General features: G+C 38.4%; 1 pseudogene; it reads right to left on the bottom strand.

The window, feature by feature from the left end:
- Positions 1-11,017: 11,017 nt before the first annotated feature.
- Positions 11,018-12,132, bottom strand: LOC149156609 (allene oxide synthase, chloroplastic-like; annotated as a pseudogene).
- Positions 12,133-12,460: the final 328 nt, after the last annotated feature.

The following is a 12,460-nucleotide window of genomic DNA, read 5'->3' as shown; positions in this document are numbered from 1 at the left end:
AAATGTGTATTTTGAATCATCAATTTTGAAAATCGATTGATTTTTCACAACCTCAAAAAACGGGTACTAGGTAATTTTCCCATTTGATTGGTAACTATATTTACCTACAAATCAAAAAAATGTACTACATAATTTTACCGTTTGATTGGTAGCTATATTTACCTTAAATCAAAAGAATTGTTGATTCTGGAAGCAAAAAGATATTATCTGAGGGGAACTGGTAAGAAAGTTCATAGTCGGATAACGTGTTTGATTCTAGAGTTTTTTTCAAGTAGTAATTTACAGTTAATTTCATGGTTATGTTTTATTTTTGGTGTTAAATGGTAAATGATATGCATGTGGTAAAGTAATGAAAAAAATGCATACCGTAGACATACAAATATGTTCATTTCTACATGCCTAGTGTAAGGATTTTCTATTATGTTAATGATAATTGTATGTAAAAATATTTATGCTTGCGGGAAAATGGTTCCTAAATTCTTTAATTGAATACAAATTTTTATGCATGCACTTGATGATGAAACTATGCCATTTTTGAAGTTTGGTGTGAAGAACTCTGCAAGGATACAAAGGAAAAAAAAATTCAACCCATATTCATGAAGTAGATTCGTAAGTTATTGTTCCCTCTAACGTTACAAGGGTTCATGGCAAGTATACGATTTGTTAAATAATTTCTTTATTATATATAGTCGACAAAGGAATCAGCTCAAGTTCAAGTCACAGAGGAGAGTTATGATGGAAGTAATGGAGTTAAGATTTCTATGGTTATAGATATATTTAATTAGTTAAAAAAGAGCAATAAGTAATTTTATTTCAAAATGAACGAAGGACCATTCCTACGAATAAGAACTTTGCTTACGTGTGTTCGCCTCCTAGTTGTTCTTTTTATACAGTGAAATGGGTTAAATTACTTGGTGGTAATTGTAAGGATTCATTCTTGCACACACAGGGATAAGTTATTTTAAAGTGACACCCCAATTTATTCGGAGAGCAAAGAATTAAAAAGAAAAGCGTGTTACCTAGCATTGCCTCTACATGGCAAGTGGGGATGGAGTTACACTGCTAAAATGAACCCAATGAGTTCTCCACAGTGACACAAGTGTCGTGCATTATTTAACAAGTCAATGACATTAACCTTGGATTTAATTATATACATAATTGACCAATACAGTGGGTCACAAAGGTTTGGACCCATAAACATGGATATTCAAATACAACCATATGAAGGTGAATAATTAATAGTGCATAAATCAAATTCATAAGATTGCCATGGTCTAAGTCATGGAACAATAAGTTACGCAAGAAAATATTTTATTAAAATTATATATGTGAACCTATTAATGTTTCCAACCCACAACTACACCCATCGGAGAATACAAGTAATATTGGCATAAAATTAGTACAAAATATTAAAAAGTGGGTGATTGGGACTACTTAATATAATTGTAAGATGTCACTATGTAACAATTATAGGAAAAAAAATTATGAGATTAAGGTGTGTTGCAACCTATTTTACAAGAGGGTGTGTAGGCTACAGGCAATAATTGGATACATCGCTAGTAGATGGGATAGTAGATTTTGTTGTGTGGTCTGGAGAGAGTATGGAAGTTTAGCATACACTAGATTGATTCATGATACATGGTATCCATCTATTGTTTGCATGTAAGGATTAGAAATGAGGCACGGATGGGCTGCAACAGTTAGCAATACTTCGTCGTAGTAGGTAGTTATAGAATTGGCAACATGGCAGTCTCCTTTTGAGATCAACATGGGGCCCTGACATTGCAGGGCTTGATAACTCAGGTACCATTATGGATGAGCTAGTCTTTACAGGGGAACATCACTCAAATCTTCCATTAGACTTTAGTTGGGTAGAGAGCGTTTTACTTCTCAGTGGGAGTTGGACTGTACCTTCAGGAGTTCACTTTGGAGGTACATGTGATTGATTTACCAATAGAGCAACTTCTTGAGGAGATGGTCAGGATTTTTCATTTTCAACATCCTCTACTTATTGGCAATATACAAAGGGCCTCTAATGTTTATGCCTCGTGGGGAATGAGTGGAATGAGGATTGCTTCACAATGATCAGGATGGTTTAGGACCTTGGTATTAGTTTGGATAAGCTTATGGAGCGACAACATGCGATGACATTGCTTGAGGACAAGCAATGTTGGAGAGGGTTGATGGTAATGTCCCAAAATTTTGCATTACCTTGTGATGAGATTAGGAGGAGTTTCCAAAGTTTGTGTCAGCCGGTCAAAGGAGGGGGATTACTCCATTGGTGGGCTTGGAGGGTTTTAGAGGAGTTTTATGGGTTTGAATGGAATCACTTATCATATTTCATCATTAGGATCAGTTCTACACAGTTTGCTCTTGGTTCCATTGCATTCTGATGATTTCCATAGAACAAAGTTATTACAATTAAGGTGTTGTTTTGGGTTGACTACTTGGAGAAACACCTAAGTGTAATAGCTCATTGGAGTCAAGACAAAAATATCTACATGGCAGGGAGATGAAAAGGGGCTTTGGGTGGCCAGCATGATTGTGGAGGTGAATTAAACATTTTTTGACATTAAAAGTGGCTTTTAATTAGTTAATATAAGTCATTTTATTAAATAAGAAAGGAAAAGTGATTTTATTATTTAATTGGAGGGAAAAGGTAAACGGGGTGGCAAAAAAAAAAGTCAAGTGAGTTATAAAAAAGGGCAATAAGGCAATCTCTCTTCATTCTATCATTTTTCCATGTAGAAAAATAATTTTTCGAGAGCTCTTGGAGAAGAGTTTAGGGTTTTGGAAACCATACTTATTGGTGGCTAGCTTTGGTGTTGAAGCTATACACTTTAGTTGGTTTAGAGAGAGAACCACTCAAATTTCTCCATTGTGCTTCAGCAAAGAAGAAGATAACGAAGGTAACAATGTTATCAATTGATTTTATCTTCTAGTATTGGAATAGCAAGTTGAATATGGGGTCAAATTCATGAGAGAGGAGATCAAGTTTCCTTTGCAATAAGAGGTCAAAGTTCCTAGTTTCCCGTGGCAAATTTTATTCCCTTAAAGAAGATCGAGTTTACTGTTATTTGCTAGTTGATTTATACTGACAAAAGGGGCCAAGTCATTTCCTGTAGTGGTTGGTCGATTTATCAGAAAGAGGGGAAAAGTTTGTTGAGAGGTTTGGAACAGCCAAGAGGCCGAGTTCATGAATGTCAATGAGCGTCGAGTTACCCCTTCTCTTACTCGTTGAACATCATCTTTATTTGTTGAGTTTATTGTGGATGTACATTGACCTATGGAAAGAATTACTATGGGAAGAGAAGCAACGTTCCAAATTTCCCCGTGGGTTGAATCTTCATTGTTGAAGGGGCTATGAATTAACATCAGTATTGTCTTTATATTAGACCAAGTTTGCATCAACTTAAGTGATACAAGTTCCCTCATTTACCTCACTTCATGGGCTGATATCTCCTACAGTTATATCATGGGCATACTTGAAAGGATTGTACCTACTATATTCTAAAAAGTGTAATGTATACTCAGAGTGTTAAAGAGTGGAGATAAATATGACTCTTGTTAGACGTGTGCCTAATTATTCCTCATTGGGTGCATCACTTATTTGGGATTGGTTTTCTATACTATGTGTGGGTCATTTGTTGATCCAAAGAGGACATACTTGAATATTGAAGTATCCACTCTTGTTCCTTCAAAAAGAGCCTTTAATACTAAAGACATCTTGTGGTGGAATAGTCCAGGTTCCAATGTTATTTCTCCTTACGTAATTTCTGTTGTTAAAAGATAAAATGACAATGTTCTGAGATGTATTTAGTGGGATTAATGTGTAAACATTGTTGATATTAGGCTCGAGTTACCGCTTCTCTTATTAGTTGAACATCATCTTTATTTGTTGAGTTTAATGTGGATGTATGTTGACATGTGGAAAGAGTTACTGCAGGAAGAGAAGCATGGTTCCAAACTTTCCTGTGGGTTGAATATTAATTGTTGAAGGGGCTATGAATTAACATCAATATTGTCTTCATACTAGACCAAGTCTGCATCAACTTAAGTGATACAAGTTCCCTCATTTACCTCACCGCGTGAGCATACTTGAAAGGGTTGAACCTGTTATATATATATATATATATATATATATATATATATACACATTCTAGAAAGTGTAATGTATACTCAGAGTGTTAAAGAGCAGAGATAAATAAGACTCCTGTTAGACGTGTGCATCATTGGATGCATCACTTATTTGGGACTGATTTTCTATATTGTATGTGGGTCATTTATTGAGCCAAAGAGGGCTGACTTGAAGATTGAAGCATCCACTCTTGTTCCTTCAAAAGGAGCCATTAATACTAAAGACATCTATTGCTAAAATAGTCCAGGTTCCAATGTTATTTCTCCTTACGTAATTTCTGTTGTTAAAAGATTAAATGACAATGTATTTCCAACATTATTATTATTATCATGTTCCAAGATGTATTTAGTGGCATTAACGTGTAAACATTGTTGATATCAGTCATCTACAATAGCTTATTAATTGTTGAGTTTAATATGGGAATTATATCATTGTCTTGAATTGTTTTCATGAGCATACATCTTGGCATTGTACATGCATCTAAACCCCAAATAAGAAAAGTGTACCTACAATAGTTTGCACTCCAATTGTTTGACGAAAATGCACTAAGACCAGACCAATCAAAACTCATAAATTTAGTGTGAAATTTAAGGTATTCCTTGAGGGGTATCTTATAGAGATTCACATTATTTTCTTCAACGATTTTTATAGAGTATAAGGATCATAAATGTTTTGCTTTAGTTATCCATGAGATGTTTTGATTTCAACATAAAACCATCTCTTCCAGAGCTTTTCATATTGTCAAATCTAGACTAATAAAAATGAATGTGACCCTGGAGTAATCAGTGTGCATTTAGAACATAAATTAGTGTGCATGATCATTTCATCTTCATATGATCTAATTAATTGGATGATACCGCTTTTGTTTAGAAGATTTTATAGAATGTGAAGACCATAAAAATTTGGCTTTGGAATGTTTCAATTTTCCATCCTCATTAAAACTTTTCGCATTGGTAGTTCACCCTTCTAAACCTTAACATCAAACCTTTCCACTTTTCCACTTAATTTGTTTTTCTCAATATTTTCATTCCTTATTGCTTATTTTATTCACCAATAAACATAATATTTGATGCAATATGCAATTGTGGAGAAAAAGTGATGTATCTTGATGAAATGGTCAATGTGACTAAAGTATATCAATATATACAAGGGGAATAGCTCTGATGCACCATAGTCCCTACCTCTACCACTATTTAATTGATTTTTTTTGCATAAAACTTTTCACAGAGTGGAAGTGAATGGATGTGCGGAGTGTGGAGAAAAATCCATACAAAGAAAAAAAAATCTCTCTACACAAAGCTCTTGACACAGTGGAAGCTCCCCAGAATCAACGTTCTCCTAATTGTGCGGAGCTTTTACACCTTCACACAATGAAAGTAGTTGGTCACGTGGGGGCCACATTAGGTTCATTGTACAAGAATTAAGGTTAACACGATAGAGATTTATAATATATTCGCAAATGAATATAAATTAATAAAAGAGCCCCAAGGGTTAACTCAGTTGGTCAAAATCAGTGCCTCGCCGATCGGGAGGTCACAGGGTCCATTCTCCCCGAAGCCCCTGGGGTTAGGCCTAGCTAGTGGGCCGCGGGGCTAGATTCCCTTCGAGGTCGATCAACTCAGATTTTTCCATGGACGTAGCCACCACCCGTTGACCAAGGTGTCCGTGAACCACAGCCAAAAAAAAAATAAAAAATTAATAAAAGATTCCTTCATAAATTTCATACTTTGTTTAACGAACACACACACACACACACATATATTCATTGTTGTGTGGGAGGAAGCCAATTGTGCGAAGCTTCCACACCTCCACACAATGAAAGTAGTTAGTCATGTGGGGGCCACTTCAAGTTTGTTGTACAAGAATTAAGGTTAATATGACAGAGATTTATAATATATTCGTAAACGAATATAAATTAATAAAAAATTAATTACATTAATTAAAATAATTTATTCGTTATATAATCAATGGTTATGCCTCTTTGGTATGAAATTTAATTTTATTTGTTCATTGTGAGGGAGAACATTGATTGTGCGGAGCTTCCACACTTCCGCACAATGAAAGTCGATGACCAAGTGTGGCCACCTCAAGTTTGTTGTACAAGAATTAATATGACAAATATTTATAATATATTTGCAAATGAATATAAATTAATAAGAGATTCCTTACATTAATTAAAGCAATATCTAAAACAAATTCAAATACAATTATTTGCAAAGCCAACATTCGTGTATTCTGATCTCAGAAAGTGGCCTTGTTGAGTGCCATAAACATGATGGAGGAGGACGAATGGTCTATGGTATACAAATTGTATTTTAGGAAGAAGTGTGCCACAATGTCCTTCCCCCCACACTACTTGTTATCGACCAACATTTCATCTGTTTTGCGGTCATTGGACCAAAAAATGCAAATGAGAATCTTATGCCCTTTCGGACCTGTTACCCACCATTCTGTGAGTGATAACCCTAGGAGAATTTTTTTTGACCAAGATGGTTCTCAGCCAGTAACCAGCAGGCCCTTGCATCCACCAACTAGCTCATTGTGCCATTTCTTCGCCACCCAAGCCAACCATGTGGTCCCTCGTCCATTTGTCATGATCATATGTTTGAAGGTGGGCCTCCCAAACCTAAAAGTATGTCTTGTCATTTGGTAATTGAGTATTGTAGTTTGCTTATCATGGACACTTTTGGGCATGCATTAATGGGGGGATTCGGTGGAAGAATGGGTTAGGTATGTGCCCTTGCCCCTAGACCCATTTTGGATATTACCCTTGCATTCTAGTCTTGTGGAATCTTTTCTACTAATCATTTAGCTTTAGGGATAGTATTTCATGGGAAAACCCCATTTTGGTTGTGTGGTCCTGCACTCTTATCCATTCATATTGCCTCCTTTCCACTCATTATTACCTCATTCATCATTTTTCTTAGCTGAGTCCACATTCCTCCACTGGGTTCACATTAGGTTGCATTGCCCCTTTCCCTTGCCCACAACTTGGGTCAAGCTTGGAATGATGCCCCGAAGTTGATGCAGCAAAAAAGAAAGATAAATGCATATTTGGCCACATTCAACAGGAAAATGTACCAGAAAATGCAAAAGATGGTCGAAACAAACACATTTAGCAAGTAGGCAAAAGCCAATACATGAGCTCTACCCCATCATCATGGCCATCACCCTGGTTCCAACAGGTTCTATGAGCCCCCTTCATCATATAGGAACCCATGACTGTCCCAACCCCATGGTGGGCAATGAACCACCCTACCCTAAAAGGGGGTATCCATTGCTATATCTCATACATCATGCTCTTACCCCTTGAGCCTCAAGTAGTTAATCAAAGAAAACCATAAAAAGGAAAAAGGCATATAAAGAAGGGATGAAAAATGAAGGATGGGGCACCTCATGTACCACAATTTCTCATTCCTATACATTATAAACCCAAGTGCGGGCTTATAATACCCTTAATAGGATACTTAGTTAACTCCATTTGGAGTTTAGGAGACATTGGCACATCCTGAAGCCCATTATGGAAGGGCAGACCATTATGAAGTCCCCACCTATGGTCCATGGTTGGTAACCTCATTTACTCGATTTCTCTAATGAATTTTTGTACTAGAAGGCTAGGGGTTGCAATGGATCTTATGCACAGTTGCAGATGGTCTCCATCTTGGGTTTGGTCTCTCTATAAGGGGTCCTAATTCTCCATAGGGTACATTGGCACATGTAGGGTGTGTGTTGAAAGCCATAGGCCTCCACAACAGTAGACCTTACTCCATGGATCCCCGAGGCTGGTCAGAGATGTTCGAGATACTCCCATTAGATGAGGAAGATGCACCTGGTTCACCTATGCCCAACCAGACCCACAGATGTACCATGTACTTGGCAGCTGACCTAGGACTTGTAGGATAATGTGACATCCCCTACACCATCATCAATGCCCTTGCAAATGATCTACAGACATCTTTGACTCATTTGGAGACCCATGAGGTTATTATTCTGCCCCATACCCATTAGGAGCACGACAAGTCTATTGTTTGGAAAACAAGGGCCAACCCCTTGTCCATCACTTCTGAGGATCCTACTTTTCATTATGGCACCCACAGGCCTCATTAGGCCTCTTAGAGGGCCCTACGACATGCATAGATTATTATTTGACCTCTTGAGAGGCTTATTCTTTCATTTGTGAACTAGTTTGGTGGGCTTGTCACCAAAAGTTAGATTATTAACATATTATTTTATTTTTGGGGCCCTTATGTAGGACAAGGAGACTAATTCAAACTCCTCATTAGTGTATAAATACAAGTGAGATGAGTTCATTTGATCATCATCACTTTGGATTGAATCTCCCCCCTCTCTTGAGAATTTCACATTTTTTCTTAGTGGATGAATTGGAACTTTATTAATGAATTTCGATGTGTGGATTTGGTCTATCTTATCTTGGAGCTTCTCTCTTGCCAAATTGTGGATGGTTGGATATATTTTATTACATGTAAGTACATGTTTTTAATGTTATTTTTGTTTTACTTTCTCATATACACTGTATTGTCTCTATATAGCATCTCTCAATGTATGGACCATGTAATTTGAATGAAATTTCCTAGGGATAATTATATCAACGAATTCATCTTGATAAGCCATCACCTTTTGCACATTGAAGTATAAAAGTTGCAAAATTGCTTCTCTTTGCCTAGAAGGCTAGTGAGGTAGTTGTGAGGCCTCCTTGACTAAGAACCAAGGTCTCCATTCATATTATCATAGACTCCATTCTTCCAATACTAAGGCACTGATCTACTAAAGGGTGGTCACCTAAAATCAATTCTTTTTCACCTTTTCCTAGGTCTAGCCAAGTTGGGTCACCTAGGGCATCATTTCCCTGGCAAACTATCCCTCCAAAAAGTTCGATCTCCTAGCCTCTCCTGCGTTGGTGTCTCCTGAAGGCCTCTTCTAATTTTGAAGCCATTCCGACAATGGAGTTGTGAAAAAGGTCAAGCCCTAGGTCCGAGATCAATTCAACGCCTTTTTGTGAAAACTCTTTCTTTGATCCTTTTCCCTTCCTAGTCTGGGTTAAGAACATCATTGGTTGCTAAACTTTTACCTCCCAACCCACGCTGGGTCCTAATTCTCCATAGGGTACATTGGCACATGTAGGGTGTGTGTTGAAAGCCATGGGCCTCCACAACAATAGACCTCACTCCATGGATCCCCGAGGATGGTCAGAGAGGTTCGAGATACTCCCATTGGATGAGGAAGATGCACCTAGTTCACCTATGCCCAACCAGACCCACAGATGTACCATGCACTTGGCCGCTGACCTAGGACTTGTAGGATGATGTGACATCTCCTACACCATCATCAAAGCCCTTGCAAATGATCTACAGGCATCTTTGACTCATTTGGAGACCCATGAGGTTATTATTCTGCCCCACGCCCATTAGGAGCACGACAAGTTTATTGTTTGGAAAACAAGGGCCAACCCCCTGTCCATCACTTCTGAGGATCATACTTTTCATTATGGCACCCATAGGCCTCATTAGGCCTCTTAGAGGGCCCTACGACATGCATAGATTATTATTTGACCTCTTGAGAGGCTTATTCTTTCATTTGTGAACTAGTTTGGTGGGCTTGTCACCAAAAGTTAGATTATTAGCATATTATTTTATTTTTGGGGCCCTTATGTAGGACAAGGAGACTAATTCAAAGTCCTCATTAGTGTATAAACACAAGTGAGATGAGTTCATTTGATCATCATCACTTTGGATTGAATCTCCCCCCTCTCTTGAAAATTTCACATTTTTTCTTAGTGGATGAATTGGAACTTTATTAATGAATTTCGATGTGTGGATTTGGTCTATCTTATCTTGGAGCTTCTCTCTTGCCAAATTATGGATGGTTGGATATATTTTATTACATGTAAGTACATGTTTTTAATGTTATTTTTGTTTTACTTTCTCATATACACTGTATTGTCTCTATATAGCATCTCTCAATGTATGGACCATGTAATTTGAATGAAATTTCCTAGGGATAATTCTATCAACGAATTCATCTTGATAAGCCATCTCCTTTTGCACATTGAAGTATAAAAGCTACAAAATTGCTTCTCTTTGCCCTAGAAGGCTAGCGAGGTAGTTGTGAGGCCTCCTTGACTAAGAACTAAGGTCTCCATTCATATTATCATAGACTCCATTCTTCCAATACTAAGGCATTGATCTACTAAAAGGTGGTCAGCTAAAATCAATTCTTTTTCACCTTTTCCTAGGTCTAGCCAAGTTGAGTCACCTAGGGCATCATTTCACTGGCAAACTATCCCTCCAAAAAGTTCGATCTCCTAGCCTCTCCTGCACTCGTGTCTCCTAAAGGCCTCTTCTAATTTTGAAGCCATTCCGACAATGGAGTTGTGAAAAAGGTCAAGCCCTAGCTCCGAGATCAATTCAAAGCCTTTTAGTGAAAACTCTTTCTTTGATCCTTGTCCCTTCCTAGTCTGGGTTAAGAACATCATTTGGTTGCTAAACTTTTACCTCCCAACCCACGCTGGGTCCACTTGGTCCCATGTTGTCCCATTCCTTTGAAATGATAATTCTTAAAGAAACATCCAGGATACCAATTTCAACAAGGATTTTAGGGATTTAAAAACTCCTTCAAAAGTCATATTCCCTAAACTTAACCCTCAAGTCCTCCCATCCTTCTCCTAGAAGACATTGTACCTTGCTTAGAAAGCAAGCAAGCTCTATTCTTCAACATCTTATGGAAAGGGTCACTCTATATCCACTTGATGATTTGTGACTCCATATATATCGGGTCTCCTCCCATCAATGAAAGTCTGTAAATAATAAGGAGCCTTAGTTGAGGTGACAGTGGGCTAACATTTGTCCTTTAGGGATCCCTTTAGGTCCTCTCCTGGTTTAAACGGTAGCAAGACCCATGAATGACCACAAACTCATCCGTTCTATCGAACAATTTGGGATCCATGGTCATAAAAGGCTAGTACCCTCTGCACAAATCTCCCTTCACCGCATTAACCCGTCATGGGATTCCGCAACAAAATTTGTCTTGGCTCTCACATACTACAAAGGAACAAGTGGGTCAATCCTCAACACCTCATACACAGTCGACCGGACCAGTGCCATGCCCTCCAGAGCCCTCTCGTTGAGGCTCCCATGTGCCTTAACGGCTCCGCGAACCTCTTCTGATAGATCTCTCTACAGTTGGCTGCCTACACAGGGAATGTGTTTGACGATACTGGGGAGCATAATTAACATGCCCCCAAAGGCGTTGAAAGAGATGTTAAACAGGAGATCATGGCAAGCCTCCGCTCTTTTAAATCTGAATTCTTTCTCGGCCATGTCCAGGGCCGAAGCCGCATGTGTCCACAGAAATTTAAAGAGCTTCTCATAGTAGCCCTTGACGGGCCAAAGGGGAAGGCATATTGAATGGATGGTGAGCTCCTCCACGATCTTTAGAAGGACGCCTAAGCTCAGTGTAGGAGCGAGCTGAGGCGCAAGCCACTTGATAACATACGAAGGGGCCATCAGTCTTGAGGTCCGGAGTCACTGGATTCACGCCCATTAATGACCGACATAGGAAATTGAATAACAATTGTTCGTAGAAATGTCTTTCAGATTAATCACACTATTAGGATTTGGTCGATGTTTCGAACCAACTAATGTGATTCATCCTCGACGTTTCAAACCAACTAATGTGGTTCGATCAGCTTGCCTAAAGATGCCTTCCCGCTGCTCCCCATTTCTTTGTCGACAGCGGCGCTGAGCTCGTCAAGCCCTCTCGAAAATTCCGGAAAATATCTGTCTCGACTGCTTCTGAGAACCTCGAAACAAAATCTCTTGAGTTTGTTGTGATTCTCCTTGAGGGGTCTAGGTTTACGATAACCTTCGGTGAAAGCAGTGTTGTGCATGTAAGTAGTCGGTGAGCACATTCTTCTTCTCCACCTTGCTGAGATCGTAAAGCACAGGGAGGGGGAAGCTCTTGGCCAACTTCTGCATCCTAACCTTTTTGCTTCCAAAAAATTCAGAAAGCTCACAACGGAAGTAAAATCGTTATAGGCATAAGGTATTCGTTATTTATGAATTTATTCCCATAATTAGCTCGACATATATTTAAGGAATCGAGAGACGTTAAATTGCATCAATTTACCCCAGTAGATCGAGTTTCCATGTCAGATTATTAACGAGTTTTAAACGCATTATTCTAATTGAAGTCACCTTATATTTTTAAGCTGCCATTTCCGCCTGATTTTTGTATTTATGCTATTTTCCTATATCAGGTTTTTCCTTCACATGCACGTGACGTGCATGATATGACGGCTGGGGC

Source organism: Pinus tabuliformis, chromosome 9, assembly GCF_031772625.1.
Source record: "Pinus tabuliformis cultivar Carrire ecotype Pingquan chromosome 9, CPIR1, whole genome shotgun sequence".
NCBI lineage: Eukaryota > Viridiplantae > Streptophyta > Pinopsida > Pinales > Pinaceae > Pinus > Pinus tabuliformis.
This window is presented reverse-complemented; position numbering and strand designations above follow the sequence as displayed.